Source organism: Triplophysa dalaica, chromosome 13 (genome assembly GCF_015846415.1).
Source record: "Triplophysa dalaica isolate WHDGS20190420 chromosome 13, ASM1584641v1, whole genome shotgun sequence".
NCBI classification, from domain to species: domain Eukaryota; kingdom Metazoa; phylum Chordata; class Actinopteri; order Cypriniformes; family Nemacheilidae; genus Triplophysa; species Triplophysa dalaica.
In genome coordinates, this window is record NC_079554.1 from 6,463,324 (window position 1) to 6,478,785 (window position 15,462).

Here is a 15,462-nt window from a genome sequence, read left to right on the forward strand (position 1 = left end):
TGCATTTTTAAAAAACTCCACTGTAATGGCTACATTTCCCCCAAAGCAGGCAACAGACACCACTGTCTGACCTCGCCTCCTCTCTTATCTCCTTTCTCTTTTAATAGCTGGCCATGTTCATGAATAGAGAAGGGACCTCCCAGGAGAACAAAGCTCATTACAGAACTGCAGATCCTCTGGGTCCTGTCAGGATCTGTCAGGTCGGCACCTCTTCCTGATTTGGATGGCTTTAGCAAAAATTCCCTGCCTCAATCTCTGTCCTTTCCAAACTTAACTACTCCACCGAGATCATACAGAAGCATCCCTCTCTAATGAGGTTTGCTAATACATGATAATAGTTTGCTATGTCACACCTCTACAAGTACAGATGCAAGATATCTCCAAAGTTTCTAAACGCACAATTGAGGATTGAGTCTGAGTCTGAGACTGATATTTGAGTTAGAGTCATGTACTATATTACAATTCACCACAACATAGTTGTACGTTAACACGCAAACAGGTAAACTGTAGACCTTGAAAGCACTGCATTCTGCAGAGAAGTACTTGCTGAGTGATGCACTTAATCTTGCAGTACAGCTGTATTTATGCATTTCACTCACGTGTGTCAATCAGCACCCATGATTCTTTTCTGGTGTCAAATCATTAGCTTTGTAATTGAAGCAAGGTCACTGTTGACAGCTGCATATCTTGAACAAACAGTCACTGAATCCGCTGCTATGTAGTTATAATTGTCTGTGTGTAATTATTTGTGTGCTGGTGTGTTTTATACACAGCACAGTGAGGGATTTATCTCATTATCACAGAACAATTATATTCTTAATATAAACACAGACGTGCACGCACACACATTGACCCTCAAGTGTAAAAAGTAAGTTAGCAGATGACCTAGATTGAATTTTCAGGTGGTTAAAGGGGTTTGTTTAGGAAGTTAAAGTGAATGCCTATAACCTAAATAAAAAACATGATTTTCCATTTTTGCATATCTTGTCTATCTCTGTCATTCTGTATAGACCACTTGAGAAAACATAAACATCACTGGTCCAGAAGAACTTCCTGTTTCTGTTTATGAACACTACACAAACATTTAAACGAAATACAACCAACATACATTTAATTTCCAATAAAAAACGAATATCTTCAAGATTTAATTATGTAAGATTTAATAATAAAATCAAAACCAAACCGAAAGTGCTTCTGGACCAATCTTACGAAGTGGTCTATAATCTATGTTATATTATAGATAGAGTTATATATTACATCTAATTTTGGGTTTGGGCTTAACAGATATCTTTGGCCATTTTACCGACAAAACGTACTCGGTTCCCTGAGATACGGGAACAAGTATTGCGTAGCAGGACGCTATGGGGAAAACTCCTTTTTCTCCGATAACTGAAGCTTTACAATAACGCAGTGAACACTGCACGGCCATTGGTGCGTGCAAAGTAAAACTTTACGCCAATGCCAGCGAAGCTGCACGGACCTATGGCGATGGCGCCCGCCAAAAGAGGCGGGGCTAATGGCTATATAAGCAGACACATCGCCATAGGGTCCTCAGGTTACTTCGACTGAAGCGACGACCATATGCAGCATATCCATACGTTATTAACTGAGTACGTTCCCTATCGATACTTCACTCGTACTGCGTAGCAGGACGCTATGGGGAACCAGCATAATCCCGCCATGCTACAAGTGGAACGAAAGACACCATATAATCCCGGTGCCATGGCTCGAGGATAGGTATAAGGCATGGATGCCCTGCAGAAGATGAAAAAACCAATCTAATAGGTGGCTTAATCCGGTTAATCGTCCCAAAATGTGCTAGGTGCCGGTGTGGTTGAGGGCAACCACGGTCCGGCAGTCTAGTCTTAAGCAGAAAGGACCCGGGCCTGTAAGGCTGGAAGGTCCAGACTGTAGAATCTGGTAAATGTGGAAGGCGAAGCCCAGCAGGCGGCCGCACAAATATCCGCTATGGAGACTCCCCTAGACCATGCCCATGAAGAGGCGACACCTCTAGTTTGATTCTCCTGATCGTCTGTGGTATAAGAGCGATCTGGGGGAAGGCATAGAGGAGCCGGCTGGGCCAGCTGGGGGCCAAGACGTCCTTGTCCTTCGAAAAATAGGTTGGGCAATGAGTGTTGTCTTCTGAGGCAAAAAGGCCGACTTCTGCCTTGCCGAATTTTCCCAGAAAAACGTCTAACTGCAGTACTTGAGACGCGGAGGCCATGAGACCAAGCATTCTGAGCTCTTCCTCTGACTGTGCTAGGACAAGCCAGTCGTCGAGGTAGTTCAGAAAGCAGATTCCCGTCTGCCTGAGAGGGGATAGAGCCACGTCCATGCACTTCGTGAAAGTGCGAGGAGCTAGAGACAGACCGAATTGAAGGACCATGTACTGATATGCAACTCCTTCATAAGCGAATCTCAAGAATCGTCTGTGATGGGGAGCTATCTGGATGTGGAAGTACGCGTCTTTCAGATCCAGGGAGAATAACCAGTCCCTGGGCATATTTACGAGATGATCTGATTCAGTGTAATCATTCTGAAACGCGTTTCATAAGGGCACGGTTCAGATGTCTGAGATCGAGGATGGGGTGTAGACCACCATCCTTTTTTGTGTACGAGGATGTAGCGGCTGTAGAAGCCCAACTCGGTTTGATCTGGAGGAACCAGTTCTATGGCTCCTCAGCTCTATGGCTTTTGTGTGAATTTGTGTCCTGAACTCGGGTGGAGATCACTCCGCGAAACCGCGGGGGTCTGCGAGCGAATTGGAGTAAATATCCTCGAGATATTATCCCCATCACCCACGACGATACCCCGGGGATGGCCTGCCAGGCCTTGGCCCGTATGGCAACAGGTTGAATGCACTGGGGAGGTAAGCCGCCAATGGAAGTGGAAGAGGAAGGTTGCCCTTTTTCTGAAAGGTTTGTGTTTTATTAATGTGCCCACTATAACAGCGGTGGGTTGTGCGGGCGTTAGAACAGACCCGGTATTCACATTGTGAAACAAAAACACATTTTCGCCGGCATCCGCAACAGAACGGGATGCTTGGGCACTCACGAGAGCCCTCTTTGAGGGAGGTCAAGCCAGAGATGGTGGTCTTACACGGCTTGGAGGGATGAGACGCTTTTGCCTTCCAACCGATAGCTGAGGGCGGACACACATGTGTGGCCACCGACTCATCAAGGGGAGGCAGCTTCCCATATAATTTTTCCTCTGTGCCGTCAACGGAGGTGAGAGCGGAGGAAGAAGAGGGTCGTAAACGGGCCTAATAGGGGGTGCGCCATGACTTGGTGAGTTCATCATGAACTTCCGGGAAGAACGGCGAAGTCAGCTGCCGAGAGGCTTGGGCCCCACGGCAGAAACCATTCGTCTAGGCGGCTGCGAGTAGGTTCCTTCGGAGAGGACCGCTCTAAGCCCAGCTCTTCCACAACCTTAGTGAGGACCCGACAAAGCTCGGAATCAATGCTAGGCACTTGTTCACTGTGCTCTAAAGACGGCGAGGGGGCGGGTTCCAAAACTGAGCCCGATAGCTCCTCCCCGTCTGAAGCCGCTAACGACATGATGTCGTCTTCCTCGAATTTGCTTCCGCCAAACGAGACCACGTCACCGGCGGATGCTGGTGGACGCAGTTACGCCTGAGAGAAACGAACTGCTGAAACGAGGTGGCGTGAGCCCGCACTTCCCCAAGCGCTTAGTTCCTCTACCCCGCTGTTTTGTCCCCACAGGGTGAAGCGGGAGGGATCGAGGAGCGGAATCGCTCTCTGAACAGAAGGCTTTCTGCGAGCGCAGAGAGGAGAGACTCATGCACTCACAGTGAGAGCATCCCATCTCTCCGAGTGCGTCTTGAGCGTGGGAAACTCCCAAGCATGAGATGCACTCGCCGTGACCTTCAGCGGCGTGGAGGCGGGCCCCACACGAGTGACAGGGACGGCGCGGCATTTGCAACAACGCCGCCGGAAAATTTGCTCGGAAAATAGCCTTTTAGAGCTTTGCCGGATAGTGGCAGGGAAAAGGAAGCCAGCAGAATCGCTGAGCAGAGAGGTCCAGTCCGCTCGAAAGCTATTTCGACGTTGAAGCTATCAGTCCGGGTAGCGAACCAGAAGTCTTCGCTGAAGGAGAAGAGATCTGAGGACCCTATGGCGATGTGTCTGCTTATATAGCCATTAGCCCCGCCCCTTTTGGCGGGCGCCATCGCCTTAGGTCCGTGCAGTTTCGCTGCCATTGGTGTAAAGTTTTACTTTACACACACCAATTGGCCGTGCAGTTTTCACTGTGTTATTGTAAAGCTTCAGTTATCGGAGAAAAATTAGTTTTCCCCATAGCGTCCTGCTACGCAGTACGAGTGAAGTATCGATGGGAACACATGACCTAATTTACAACAGATTGAGCAATTGTATTTTTTATACAATAACAAGTCTGAATTAATACTGAATATAGAAACATATGAAATGTATATTCTGTTATGGTTTAATTTCACACTTAACATTGTTATGCAAATCATATGATTTATAAAACAATATGTAATAAATTAGTAAAAATAAATAATTAAAAGCCAAGTAAAGGCATTTTTACTAATGGTTGCAGACTTCATACACATGTGATGTGTCATCCAGTGTGTCACGTCTGCAGTGTGAAAAATCACCATCAATCGCCTTTTATTAGATTGGATTACACAAATCCATTTAATTACACGGGTTCAGATTTAAAATAACTGGATTCTTCTGGTGCAGAGAAGAAAACGTCCTGGTATGTTTTTACATCACATAGTGGAATCATACATGCCAACCCTCCCGATTTTTCCGGGAGACTCCCGAATTTCAAAGCCCCTCCCGAAAATCTCCCGGGCCGAACTTTCTCCCGAATTTCTCCCGATTTCCACCCGGACAACAATATTGCTACATCCGTCACTGGGCGCCGTTTCATATGAGGCGCGGAAGTTGACAAAAGTAAAGCGAATGCCAAGAGAGGGAGACAACGCGCGCGAGGGGGAGTGAAGGCGTGCGAGAGGGAGTGAATGCGCGCGAACGGGGGCGAATACGCGCGAGAGGGAGCGAGTGTGCACGAGAAAGAACGAGTGTGCACGAGGAGCAAATGCGCGTGAGAGGGAGAGTCAAATGAGCGAGAGTGTGCGCGCGCGCAAATTACCAAATTATAGAAACATTACTTTATTTTTTGATAAATTGTTCGAGATAAATCAAATTGTTTAGTTTTTGAGGTTTTATTTATTTTAGTATACGACCAGTGTTGGATAAGTTACTCTGAAAAAGTAATTAATTACTAGTTACTCATTACATATTCAATAGTGTAATTAGATTACTGTCCAAATTACTCTGTCCAAAAAGTATTTAGTTACTCATTACAAATTACTTTCTATATCCTACATCAACCTTGATTAGTTAAGTGATTAAAGGATAGACATGAAACGGCTTATTTAATTCATTCAAATATATAATATTATTAACTGACCAAATGTGAGAATTATACATTAAAGCACAGATTTTAAAGTAAGACTTAGAATTTTTATGTCAATTACACTATTGCACACGGATGTATCTCACAAAGTATTTAGTTTAATTACATCAAAAGTAACTGTAATTAAATTACAGTTACTAATTACTTAGTAACTAGTTACACCCAACACTGTATACAACAGTGTTCCTCCATTAACCTATGACAATGCTCCATGCTGCGCACATACACAACCCCCCCCCCCCCCCCCGTTGAACATCTCCCTAATTCTGAGGTCTCAAGGTTGGCAAGTATGAGTGGAATGAAAGAAGTCTGGCTGCATTGAATGTGCTGTAGAGCATGCGTGTTATATATTGCTGCATTGTGTCATAGTGGGTGTGCAGAATAACTTTTTAATGCACTTTTCTCTGTTGCTGGAAGTGCTGATTCAGCAAAAGCCTCTCATTTTCACTCTCTCCTGCTTTATTTCATCCCTTCGTATTATTCTGCTCGCTAAATATGAAGAAAAAGTAAAGAATTTTAAATATATATATAAATATATATGTTTTTCGGATTTTAAAAAAGTAAGAAAGAGATGGTTCTTCAAATAACCTTTGGCTGAATGGTTTGTTGTGGACACTAAAATGGTTCTTAGAGCACTTTTCCACCTTCACGTCGAATCGTTATCGTTGCTTAATTGTTCCACTCTGTGCCGATCGACTTCAATTCGCTCGATACAGTCGATACTTTAAATGTTTCATTTTCTAGGGGGCTGATCGCAGGGCTGATAACAGATTTTTTTAGAATGTTAACACAGAGACGTCACGTGCTGCCTCGGTAACACAAGAGACTGAGCTATAATGGCTCTGTGCGCATTTATTAGCACAGAAATTCCAAGCCGAGAACAGTTTGTTATCGTGTCGTGTCGAACCAGGTTCATGTGGAAATATAACTGTAACCATTTAATCTGGGTAAATAGGAAAAGCACTCTTAAGAGGCATCGCTGTGAAAAACCTTTTAAGCATCGTTCAGGAGCAAAGACCACGTCACTCTCTTATTTGTGAATAGGGTTCATTTATTGAATGGATTTAGGGATGAAAGGGGGAAGGGAAGGAGAGGGGTAGGATGGCGGAGAAGTCGATCCGAGTGTCCGGTGTCGTCGGTTTAGTGAGACTCAGAGTGGGTGTATTATCTCCATTACGTGCAGCCGAGCGATGAGGACCCCTAGGTTTGTGAGATCCGAGGTTGGCTTGAGCTCGGCGGATGCTGTTGAGATTGTAGCGGATGTATGAGCAGTAGTCTTGGGACGACCAGCGTCCTAGAGTTTAATAGTCTCATCTGAGATGCCCTGTATGGCGGCATTGGCGGTGCTCCGATGCGGAAGGAGTGTATTGAACGATGTTCTGGAGATATTCCGGAGATGCTGAGAATTCGGTTGAAGTGCTTTCTGAACCAGAATCTGGTGGCCATTTTCCCGGTTTCTGTGATGAAGAGTGGAACTTTAGGGGATGTAGTACCTGAGACCGATCAGACACGCAATAACTAATTAAATTTCTTAAATATTGCAGCAACACCCCACTGGGGAGCTAGTCGCTTGGGGGTCTACCCCCAATCTGCAATTTACACCAAGGGCAGGACAAAATCTCTGGTGACCATAGCAACTCACACCCCACTGGTGAGCTAGTTGCTTGGGGGTCTACCCCCAATCTGCAATTTACACCAAGGGCAGGACAAGATCTCTGGTGACCATAGCAACTCACACCAAACCATCAAGATAAGAGTATTTTACGACCGAATGGAATGTAGGGAGCTGAACTCTCTTCACTCATTTTGGGGACAGACATACAATACTAAATGCATTTATATGGAAATGTAAATACATTCATTTATATATATATTTTCATGTATTAATGATCTTGTTGTTATGTCCGTTTTAAACATTAATCCAAAGTATCCATGAATGTGTGTTTAACTACTGGAATTATTAGATTTGTAGTAACTCATTTAACCAAGATGATATTTAGATCATGTTTGGTGTCTTTGAGCTTCATTTGTGATGTTCTTAATGTTGATGTTTGTTGTGTTTTTGGTAACTCTTATCATATTAGTTTTATCAAACTCTTAGAAGTCTTCTTAGTGAACATCCAATCAGCTTTCACATGCAAAACACCATCTGAAAGACAAAGACAATTAACTTTCCCTCCAAAGTTGTCATCTCCTGATTGGATCAGTCACGTCTGTAGGATGTGACATCCTTACGGTTTAAAAAAGACCATGAGAAGAGTCTCTTTGGTTTTTCGGGGGGGGGGGGGGGGTTAGGAGTTGTTCTTCAGGTTTGCAGTTTGTGGGGGTTTGTTCTTTCTCTCCTTGCGTTCTGCATCTCCAAAGGATGGACTAGAAGAAGACTTCACCTTTAACCCATACGTTTTTGCCAGGCTGCGGCCTCGTCTTTCCAGATACAGATCCTCTGCATAAAACTGGTTCTCTCTGATCACTTTCAGCCAAGATCGCCTGGAGCCTTAACAAACTGCATTAGGACACTTTCTTTCTTTTGATGGGCAAGACGTGCAAGTATCAAACTTAGTCTTATTAATAGATGCATAAGGCATCATTAATACTTTTTTTTCAAAGGTGCTTTACAAGAAGAAACTGATGTTTAGTTCAGGCTATTGATCTTCTGAATATCATATACTGCCATAATCCATGTTCTGTTCTTCTCTCTGCTTCAACTTCAACCTTCTTCCAATGCTAAACTGTTTGTGTGTGTATGTTAGATTAGTATGTGTCTAGTCTAGGTAATAAAGTCCTGTTTTTTCACACATGAAGTTGTTTGTAGTTCCAGCTCATAATCCGGAGTCGAAGCCGATTCTTGCTACCTGCTCGTAATGTTAACTGATTTCCCCAAATCATGAATTTGATCCAGATAATTATAATTGATCATTATTAATAAAATTCATCCCAATTTGGGTTGATATTTATTTCCCTTACAAAGGGTGGTGGAGAATATATTACTTATAATTGTGATCAAAGCTCATGATAATTCTTACATATTTGATGAAGAATAGTGTTTAAATAATACTGTTCCTCATTGAATTCCCTACAAGGAAGATCGGGCGTCGAGTCAGAAGTGAAGTGGAGATGGGCTCAAACGGGCTGATGAAGGAATCCATGTAAATGTAAATCCAGACCAAATATGTAGATGGGACATGATGCTCCAAATTGGTCCGTTTTGTTCCTCCGGAGTTGGTATACGAGGGTGTCTGGAGAGTGAACTGTGATGTCATAGATGCAGGGATGGACAGATGGATCGAAGGTGGATGAGATAGGAGCGAACTCAGAGCACCGTAAGAATCCGAAGAAGGTGAGCAGGAACATTGATTCCAATGTCAGATCGATGTGGGGATTTAGGTAACCAGATCGTAATGAGGAGATGCAGAGATAGAGCAGGTCGGAGGTGAGTGGATGTCGTGAATTGGCGGGAGAGGGTTCTTGTTTCCGCAAGCCTTTGATGAGCATGGAGATGTGCGGGTGAGAGATGGATGGGCAGATGTTGCCGGTCGTTAGTTGGTAGAACGTGTTGATCCCGGATTAGTAAATTTGGATGGAGGAGGTGCAAATCTTGACGAAGGAATTAGGATAGGTAATGAAGTTGCAGGTGGACTGGACATCGGTTGTAGGAAAAGACAAACGAGACAGTGAGTCAGCTATGGTGTTTTGATGTCCTGGTACGTGGGCGGCTCTGATCAGGAATTGGCTTTTGGCCGAGATTAGCGTGAGTTTGCACATGAATGGAATGATGGCCACTGAATGTGATCTGCCCTTGTTAATGATTTCTACTACGGCTGCAATATCTGAGTGTATGAGGATGGATTTCCTAGATCATTCGTGTCCCCAAAGGATAGCCGTGACGATTATTGGATACAGCTCATAGAGCGGTGAGGAGAAAGTGCCTGACTGAGATCTGAAAGAGGTGAACTCTGAGGGCCATTCGGAGGCGGACCAGCGCCCTCTGTAGTAAGTAGTAAGCCAATTGAAGGTGCGGCTTTGGTGTATAGTTGGATATCGTCTGGGTTGGATATCGTCTGGGTTGGTGAGATGTTCGTGGTAGAAGAAGGAAATGCCGTTCCATGATGAGAGAAATTGTTGCCAGAGGCGCATCTCCATTTTGCAAGCTTCATCTAGGATGGTTCTGCCGTGGAGGGACAGAACGGTGGGGGGTTTTTCTAAAAGGTTTGAGATGAACGATTTCCCTTGGGGGATTCGTAATTGAGATGGCTGAGGAGGGCTAGTAGCTGCTGCTTCGTGCAACTGTCCGCTAGCAGGAAGTTGGAGAGGAGCAGCGAGATGCGATGGATTTTTGCAGGAGGCAAGGATGCCTGGAATGAGACTGAATCTAGGGTGATGCCTAAAAACTCTATGAAGGTGCTAGGTCCGGCAGTTTTCTGTTCCGACAGTGGGATGCTGATTTCGGTGAATGGTTGAATGAGAGTGGAGATCCCCAGTCGAGGTGTGGTTGATGGGGGTGTGACAACGAGGAAGTCGTCAAGAAGATGAACGCAGAGGGAGGCTGTGGGTATTGAGAAGGATCCAACAGAGTGCTTAGGAAAGGGAGTCAAATATCTTAGGGCTACTTCTGCAACCGAAGGTGAGGCGGACTGCGAATTAGTAGGCTCCTTTCCAGGAGACTCCGAAAAGGTGCCCGAAGTCTGGATGGATGGGTAGGATTTTGAAGGCGATGGTGATATCTGCTTTGGCTAGCCATTGGCTAGGTGTTTTGATGTCCTGGTACGTGGACGGCTCTGATCGGGAATTGGCTTTTGGCCGAGATTAGCGTGAGTTTGCACATGAATGGAATGATGGCCACTGAATGTGATCTGCCCTTGTTAATGATTTCTACTACGGCTGCATTATCTGAGTGTATGAGATGGATTTCCTAGATCATTCGTGTCCCCAAAGGATAGCCGTGACGATTATTGGATATAGCTCATAGAGTGGTGAAGAGAAAGCGCCTGACTGAGATCTGAAAGATGTGAACTCTGAGGACCATTCGGAGGCGAACCAGCGCTCTCTGTATTAAGTAGTAAGCCAATTGAAGACTCCGAAAAGGTGCCCGAAGTCTGGATGGATGGGTAGGATTTTGAAAGCGATGGTGATATCTGCTTTGGCTAGCCATGCGCCTTTGCCTGCCAGGCTGATTAATTTAATGGCATGGTCTATGGTGGCGTATTGCATGGAGAAGTCTGGAGCTTGGATGATGCTGTTGATGCTTGGGGTATGGGAGCCATGGGGGGAAGATAGGTCTATTATTAATCACTTTTTCCTGAGTATTTGCTGGTGGCGATACCTATGGGGCTGATGCGTATAACGGGGAATGGAGGTATATGAAAAGGGCCTGTCATAAATCCGTTTTTGACTTTGTCTGCTAGCAGGGTGTCAACTATGTTGGGTTCTAGTGTGGCGGACTGGAGGTTGTGATATGAATGGGTAGTATCCGGAGAAATTTCTATGCCTGTGTGGAATCCGTTAGTGAAACCGTTAATTAAGGAATGTACAAATTCTTTGCCAGGGTGGCTTTTTAAAGCGGAGGCAAGAGCCTTTACCTTAATTGGGGTGCTGAGATGCTTTGCTAGTCATACTGTAGGTGTTGTAGGGTTGTGAGGGCAGCAATTCCTTGCATGGGCTCTGCCGCAGAAGGAACAATTGTGAAGTAGTCTGCAGGGTGAAGCCTAAGTGGTTGAAATTATTGCACACCATCCTGCCTCCCCGATAAGTTTAGGGCGGCCTCATTTGTCGATGCCTTTGGAAGTTTTGCTGATGGGCCTGCTGGCTTTGGGATGATGGGGGGGTTGATGTTTGAGTTAAGCGATTGAATACTGGTGATTTGTGTGAGGAAGGTTGTTGGGGTTGAAGGGGGGTCCTGATGGACACTGGATGTGAGGGGGCTCTGCAGAGTTCGGATGATGCTTGAGCTGCAAAGATTCTGCAGTAGAGTTCGTAGTCGAGGGAGCCCCAGTAAGTTCCCATGTTGAATTGGTGTAAGCAACCTGCTGCTTGGGAGGCGAAAAAAATGTGGTAATTGTAAAAGCTATTCCCTCTGAAGCGGACTGCCATGTCAAGGATATTAGAGAGGTATTCATCTAATTTGGCTCTGTGGTCAGGGTATACGGAGCATGTGATATCACGAAATATGGAGAAGGTGATAGCGAATTTTGAAGGGGTTAGAATTTGGGAACGAGGGGCTGCTTATACGGGAGAAGGGCAATGGGCCGCTGAGGCTGGCCTGGTTGGCGGAGCGGCTGTGGCTAGGGAAAAAGAGGTATGGTTAGCTGGTATAGTGAATGTGAATTGTGAGAGGGAGGGTTAGAAGGAAGAAGAGTTAGAGGTTGTGGAAGTCCATTTCGGCCAGTGAGGAGAGGGGCATCCTGAGGCACTGGGTGGCATGGCTGGACTGGGAGGACAGTAAACGGGATGAAGCAAGAGACAGGAGCCGTATTAGTATGTACAGCTGGGGGGAGGTGAGAAGTGTGGATGGTTGGGTGAAAGGATGCGTGTGGATGGGAATTTTGGTTGGTTTGTGCACGCAGCGTCAAGAGAAGACATGGCTTGAGTGAAATCGGGTGAATTTAAAATTGGTTGCCTTACCGCTGAGGGAATCGCAGCGGCGTTGTCGAGGAGAATTATTGGGAATTGTGTACGGGCTGAGCCGCTGGTGAGGAGAGCGTAAATGTCGATTTTTGCAGCTGCGGTGGGTGGAGTGGTCTCTTCTCGATGATCTTGAAACTGGAGATGAGGACTCCGATGATCAAGCTGAGGTTGGAGATTTCCTTTTTGGGGTTTTTGAGGGGGAATGCTCGCGGGGCCGGGGAATGTGTACGGCAGATTGCAGCCGTGGAAGAGTGTTGCCCAGGTGGGTTGCTAAGAGCTAGTCCCTGGCTGAGTGCTGTTGGACGCGAACAGATCGTCGTCTATGTCGGTTGAGTTAATCTGTATCTCTGGTTCCATAGCCTTAACGAGATGAACCGCGCTAAAGAAGGACAGGTATAAGATAGCAAGGGCGAGAGGTGATAGGATGCCATGGTAGAGAGGGGCGTGGTCCTGCTCCCGAACCTATATTAATTGATTAACATCCAATTTTTTTCTGTGTCAACACAGGAAATGAAGTTCTTCAGATCTTCTATCCACACTCTAAAAATGTCTGGGTTAAAAACAACCCAATTGGCCAGAACACATGCTGGGTTAAAGTAATTATTATTATTTTGTTATTGAAAAAACCCAAAATGTAGTCATTTTAACTATTCATGTGTTTAATTCTGGGTTATTCTTGCTGGGTTATTCTTAATTTATTATGTACTTCATTGTCAATCAAGACAATTGACATTTGTTTTTAAAAAAAAATTTTTATTTGACTGTAAAAATAATTGTTAATAAAAATGTCAACTTTTACACTCAGTAAAAGCAATATTTTTAGATTTGCATAATTAAAAGAAAACAGTTTAATTATAATAAATACAAATGTTTCATATCAAACATTAACAAGCATTATAAATAACATTATAAATGACTAATAAACATACTCCACAATATGTAGCAACAAATGTCAATTAATAAAAATAACTAAAGACATATAAATTATGTATAATGAACTACAACACTTAATACACTAAGAAACCACAGGTGCAAGCAAATCAACTCATTAAATACAGGCTACCACACTCGTCTTTCTTTAATATATGCACAAACCTTGAAACGTTTGGTTTAAAACAGAGGGAGCAACATAATTGACTGGCCGCTTAATATCTAGAGTGGACACCGAGAGAGGCGTTCCTGAACCATGAATGCTTGCCCGCGCACGAGGGGCACTCTCCGGTTTGACTCAAATTTTGTTAAATTCTCACTAAAGTTCATAACTTAGCTTACATGTGATGGGGTTCACTAAAATTTTATTAACTCGCATTTTCGCGCATCTTCACAGGACTATGCGAGGTCAATTTATCTGTAATGGTGATCTGAGGTAACAGTTACTGGTTGTCTAAATTACATCACTAATGTTAGTGAAAGACACTGTTGCCTTGCAAAACGTTACAAATTATGCTTATTTTAATAAATATTCAATTAAAACGTAAAAAACTTAGCTTAAGATTGCTCCAGCCAGTGACTTTGCCTCTTTGTTCTTTATAAAAATGAAAGTTGCGAAGTACACTCAACGTCTTCAGGGCGGTAAGCGCTCGAGACTCTTCAAATAACTCAGCGGCAGAAACAACCCAGCACATTAACCCAGCGGGTTTAACCCAACACCTTGAAAACTAAAACTACCCCAAAAGTGTTTAACATGTGGAAAAATAACCGAACAAAACAACCCAACGGACTCAACCCAGCGGTATGGGTTAAAAAATAACCCAGCCATTTTTAGAGTGCATGTTCATACAAAGTTAGTTCCTCCGATGGGGAAAACACTATGGCAGAAGGAGGGAGTGTTTGGGAAATCTGCTTGTCGTTATTACTGCAATTATGTTATTACTAGAAAATATATCAAAAACACCATCATTTTGCTAAAATGACTTTACTCAGTTAAACTGGTAAAATCCATCCAATCATTCCAGCTTTAAACTATTTGGTTATTTCGCCCATTTCCACCTACTAGCATAATGTGTTCATCAAGGGCGTCTGGCAGAGATCCTGAATCTGTGCTCACATGCACATGAAAGCTTCTCGGGGTAGCCAAGAGAATGATAAAAAGAGAGACATGGGGTTAGGAATCTCGGCCTGTGCTGCAGGCGTGTGCTAAAACAGGCCCGTTGTTGCATGTTTTAAGATCAATATGAGAACTGAGGGAGTATGTAGAACAGAAGATTAAAAGATGTAGATCACTCACTCTCGAGGGAAGTATTGATTTTGATGGAAATATAATTGTTTTTGTGGGCAATGTTCTCTGTTTGTGTGTGCTGTAAAGTGCTCTCTGAAAGTCTTGAAAAAAGTAATATATGTAACAAAAAAAAAGTAAAAATTATGTAACATCATTGCCATTGCTTTATCACAGATACAACAAAATGTGAAATGACGTTGGATTGTTTAATATTACAACAGCATTCATTCTTCCTCGCTGAAAAGCTTAAACTAGGCAAGCCTCCAAGTCTTGAAATGTTGGTTAGGTTGGTCTGTGTTGATGGTCATACAAGGGTTTTGGCCAAAGAATTTGTTGCGTAAAGTATTTTTCTGGCCTTACCTTTACCACTAATCCAGTTCTCGGCATGACAGACATCCAGTCTGGCTTTCTGATAAACGCGCTATGGGCTTCTCTTTCGTGTGATGCCCAGCGGGAAAAGAGTTTTGCCATCAGAAGCCTGATCCAAATTGGTCAGATCTTATTATAAAATAGCCTCAGGCACTCATGTTTTGAACAAGAGAGCAGTGGACTGAACTTACCCAGCTCAGTGGGAAAAGGCTGGTGTGTTTAACGGTGAAATGGTCATCCAGAAGGTAATGTGAATAAAAACTTCAGTAACTCTTCATGAAGTTACTGAGAACTAATGTTGGTAGCTCCGCCCACACTTTAATCTTACTGTTCCAGGATCTGAATAAAACACTCATAAATTCTGATAGAATAACATATGACTTCTTTCTACTGTAACTACTGTGCTCTGTTATTTTCACACCACAGTCAATGCTCTGAGTTGGCCATTGATTACAGTCCATCCAAATATGAATTGTTTTATTTTCCGATGTGCCAAGAGCCTGACTATATCAGGTTGCATATGTGTTTCAACAAGCCTTAGACAATAAGAAACACAAAGAGTTGAACTGCATACTCATCAATGCAAGCTTTTAATTTCAGTTCAAAGTTCCCTTGCTCTTTTATTGTCCATTTAAAATAGCTCAGGCATTTTTTTTGTTCTATGGCAGCGAGAATATCAAATGAGGGTAGTAAATGATGACAACATTTCACTTATGCGGCAATCAGTTCCTTTAAATGTCAGGCACACTTTTAGAACATACAAAATTTAAAGATACCAACCTTAA